General features: G+C 38.1%; 1 long non-coding RNA gene across 1 annotated transcript in view; it reads right to left on the bottom strand.

The window, feature by feature from the left end:
* Positions 1-1223: 1223 nt before the first annotated feature.
* The window catches only part of LOC109375486 (uncharacterized), a 60167-nt gene continuing 56730 nt past the window's right edge, over positions 1224-4660 (bottom strand). The window contains exons 3-4 of the long non-coding RNA XR_002122589.1: positions 2416-2487; positions 1224-1305 (exon numbers count right to left, since the gene is read on the bottom strand). This is a non-coding gene — a long non-coding RNA (uncharacterized LOC109375486). The remainder of the gene's footprint in view (positions 1306-2415; positions 2488-4660) is intronic.

Genomic DNA, 4660 nt, shown 5'->3' with positions numbered 1-4660 from the left:
TTCTTGTTACTATACATTAACATTACTACATTTATATATTGTTGGGTTTCTTTGTTCTTATCATTTTCAGGACTGTTTTAATACCAGGTACTGAAGTAGTGCTTAGAAAGAATTAGTTGCGTTGACTACAATTGAACTGAAGTGCTGATTAAATTTAAGTTTTAATTGTTCCAATTTCAGCTGTTACGAGTGTGATGAAGCAAATCTTCATTGTTCATATGGCAAGTATAAGTTATCTGTGAATGTCATAATTTTACAGAAGTGTATCGCTTTTTTTGAAACTTCATGAATATTACCATCATTCAATGTTACGATGGACATGATGGAAAACAATAATACATTTATATAGCAAATAGAAAAGAGAATGGGAACAAGAGAAAATTGGAAGACTTATAATTTATCAAGATATAGACATCAGCACCTAAGTGTTTATCAAAAATTACTGAAAATGACAGAAACAGAAACAAAGAAATCCAGTGAGTGACAGACATAAAACCCGGGACTCTGGATTTCTGTAACTGGGCTTCTCCATTATTTAGCTTTTCATTCTTTTGGTAGGCACCGCCAGTCTTTGGGAAATCTTTTTCAAGAGTTGCAATGAATTCTCATTAATTTGGAAGCGAAACGTCAAGATTCATTGTAATCTGAATAGCATGTGGGCTAAGGGTTGTCTCTGCACTAAAAGAGAGATTTTGTTAATAAAATAATGTGATGATCTCAGGAAGAATAAAATTGTCAAATAGACCAAATATATCATATTACATATATATATATGTATATATATATGTATATATATATATATATATATTTATATGGAAGCATCCATTCATATATTAGCAATCATTATGAAATGGACAGTTTATCATTATCCATGAAGAAACATTTCCTTATTAATATTTTCTTATACGACTATTCCTTGTTATTCCAAGGGCTTAGAAATAAGAAGAAACTCCCTTTACTTTTTAAAAAGTAAGATAGTTTTGAGACTTGACGCAAATGCAGCATAATGTTCCCTTCCATTATAGACAAAAATACCTTCTTGGCCTCTCAATTCAATCCAGACACAATAACATACAATGTGAAATCTAGGACTATGAAAATTATGCTTATCATCATGTCCAGGCTCCTTAAATTTCCTTCTCAAATTGTAGTTCCATACAGATGTTAGTCATCATTATGATTTCAAATTACTTAAGGAAATAAATGATCATGCTTACCATTTAAATCCTTAAAACCCACACTGTAGTTAAATTCAGGTCTGGGTGGGTTAGGGTCCGGAGGAGGGAGAGTGTCAACTCCCAAACTCTGTAGAAACAGATCCCCACCCCCAAAAGTTAATCATGATACAAACATTTTTGCAGCACAATTAATCATTAAGTCAAAAGTCATTTATTGTTTACACATTTTCTCTCTAAATATATTCTTTAAAAACAGTATTCTTATTTGGAAGTGTTTTATGTGATTCTTTTTCTCTTATAGAAGATTAGAGCTTAAGGGACATCTTGAAATAAAGCAGGTCAACTGAGAATGATACGAATGAGATAGTTAATTTTTATAAACAACAGAAAAAAAATATCTTGTAATGATGCATTTGTGACATATACACTACAGAATATTCTTTAAAAACATAGACTATTCTTCATTTATTTTGTAGAAAAGTTTAAGGTCTCTATCTTAATTAGGAATCGTGGGTTATTTTTATTTTACTATTTTACACAGAAAATGATGAGCTAACTACTCTCTGAATCTATAAGAGCACTGTAAGGCACACTAAGATGCACCTGACTTTGTAACTTGGGTCAGTGGATCTGAGGTCAGCAGTCCCTGGGCTCAGTCAGCCTGACAGTGATTGACCTCTGAGTTAATCTGGTCTTCGTGCCAGTGGCTTTTTCTTAGACCTGGAGACTATGGCTGAGAGGTTTTCATGCTACTTGGGCGGGACTAAGTTCTTATGGCATCATCAAGAGGCCACAGTAACTCCCATTTAGTTATTTAAAATGTAGCATTTCCTCAAAAATTGGTTGTGAGAATCTTTACTAAAGATCATGTAATCTTCCTTAGCTAGTCTTGATATAAAGATAACTGCAGGGGAAATTGGTCAGTGATGGCAGTTGTGGGAGGGATTCACCTGGGGAAAATTCCTCTATTGGCTAAATATTTGACCATAATGAGCATGAGAACTGCCATACAGAATGTAGGCGTGACCAATGTATTCAATTAACTGAACTCAAAAGGGCATAATCAGGAAGAAAGCTTTATTTTTTTCCCCTACCACTGTCACACATCAGGAATCTGTAATATTGTCAACCTTGGTTTTTTGTTTTTTTTTTAAAGATAGCTCTCTCATTATATTAAAATCAAATTCTGTAACTCCATTTTTTTTTTCTAATTTGAAAGTTAAAAAGGAAAATTTACCTGGGTCAAAAGATCCATCTCTCCCAGCAAATTGCTGAACATTTGGTCTATATCATCATTTGACTCGCCCATCTGAAAAAGAGAGAAACCCAGATATAAACAGTCTAATAAAAGCCTGATCCCTGGATAATTGTCCCATCATTTTCTCCAAATGCCATATCCATGGGTAAGTCGAGAGGAGGAGGGTATGGAGAGGAAGGTTCATTTCAGTCTGGACTTCTATGCCTGACCTCTCTCCAATTTGCTTGGTCCGAGATTGAACCAAATCCTGGGAATTGCCTCAAAGCGACAATCAAACTAAACTAGTCTCCAGGCTAAACTAGTCTTTTTGGGGCAACTGGACAAAGTGGACATTGTTCAGTAATTCACATCACCATAGGACACCCTTATTAGAAGAGAAGAAAGCCTCATGCCACAGATGATTGTGTCGAAAAAATGAAGAACTTCACCTGCACTTAAAAACTTACACAGAAACGGTGTGTCAGGAGTGTGATGCCTTGCTTTACAAAGATCTCTCTGAAATAGCAGCTTTTGGTACATTTATTTGGAAGTATTGGGGGTGATAAACACTTAGAACTAAAATGGCCACACAACCAAGTGATAAGAGATGAAAATAAAACATACTGTATTTTATATTCAAATTTTTTTTTTTTGCCTAAAACAATGAAACAATTGTCCAAGAGGCATAGCTAGCTGCTCTCTTCCTGACATTTTTTTTTTAAAGATTTTTATTGGGGAATTGGGGGATGGGGAACAGACAAGTTGCTGTCCTTTTGTTCTTCAGTCTAGTTGTGGAGGACGTTGCTTTACTGGCCCAAGTTGGCACCATCANGCTTCTGTGGGGGCCAGGAGGGGATGTAGGGAGTGACTATGATAAACAAGTAAGGTAGGCAGTGTGTTGGAAGGTGACAGGCACTGAGGAGAAAAAGGAAGTTGGGAAGAGCAGGGAGTATTGGGGGTGCATGTGTGCAATGTCAGATGGGGAAGCCCTCACTTGGCAGGTGACCAGACCTAGAGGAGGGACAGAGAGGGCCCAATGGAATCTGGGGGAGAGCTTTCCAGGCAGGGACATCACAAAAAACAAAGGCCCCGAGGCAGGTGTGTGCCTGGAGCACTTGAAGAGCAGCAGTGAGCCCAGGTAGCTAGCAGGGGGTGCGTGAGGGAGAGTGGTAGGAGACAGTAGGCAGCCAGATCATATAGAAATTTAGGCCTATGTGAGGATTTGGGCTTTCCTGTGAGATAGGAGCCGCCGGAGGCTTTTGAGCCTGGAAGGGACAAGAAGAGAGGATGGGAACTGGAACACAGGAGGAGAGGCTGGTCTTACAAATGTGACAGGTCACCTGCAATCACAAGAAAGACTATGGACTCCATGTCCCAGGTGCAGGTAGGCAGGTAGGTAAGTGTGTTGGGGAGCTTGTGGCACTGTTCTTTTGACATCTTCTATTTTCTCAGTGCAATGGGCAGCGACACCATCAGGTGAGGGAATGTGGATGAGGAGAGAGGTATGACAGGTTTTTAAAGAGGACAAGATGGAAACAGTTTTGTAGGTTAGTGGGAGAGTGACGACTGGAAAAGCCGAGGCAGCACGGAGGGCCCAGGCTGAGGAGGGGGAGAGCTGGACTGAATGAGTACAAGGGAGGAAGGGCCAGGCAACCAAAGATGCGTCACTTCAATTACTGATTACGGAACTTAATCACATGTAGGGACCAGGGAAGAACAACAATGAAGAAGTTCATGCATGTTCGTAATGAATGGAACCAGGCTGATATGGAAAGACTCATAGATCAACCTTAAAAGTCTGGATGCAGGGTTAGTCAAGGAATATTTATTGAATATCAGTCAACATGTATTGAACACCTTCGTCCAAGGGAGAGTGAACATAAAGTCTAATGTCCTGTCTGAAAAGAATGATTCACCCAACAATATGTGAAAAGTTCTTAATGAGTCCGAGATGGTATATGCTTCAGAAGTTGAAATAAGAAAAAGATTTTTTCATCTTTCCCTTAATTTACCAATTAACTACTAGTAACACTTAACTTTTATTAAGTATATGCTTACAATAAGGTTAAATACAGGTGTTCCTGTTATAATACAGTATATGTGTTCCCGAAAAACCTATGCTTTACCATAAAATGCACAGTGAAATTACAGGCTTATTAGGAAACTAGGTTAGTGGCAGGTAACTCAAGCCTATGCAACTTTGAAACCAGAGCACTAGTGAAACAACATTTGGTGCCTCAGGAAA

Source organism: Hipposideros armiger, unplaced genomic scaffold, assembly GCF_001890085.2.
Source record: "Hipposideros armiger isolate ML-2016 unplaced genomic scaffold, ASM189008v1 scaffold_962, whole genome shotgun sequence".
Taxonomy (NCBI): domain Eukaryota; kingdom Metazoa; phylum Chordata; class Mammalia; order Chiroptera; family Hipposideridae; genus Hipposideros; species Hipposideros armiger.
This window is presented reverse-complemented; position numbering and strand designations above follow the sequence as displayed.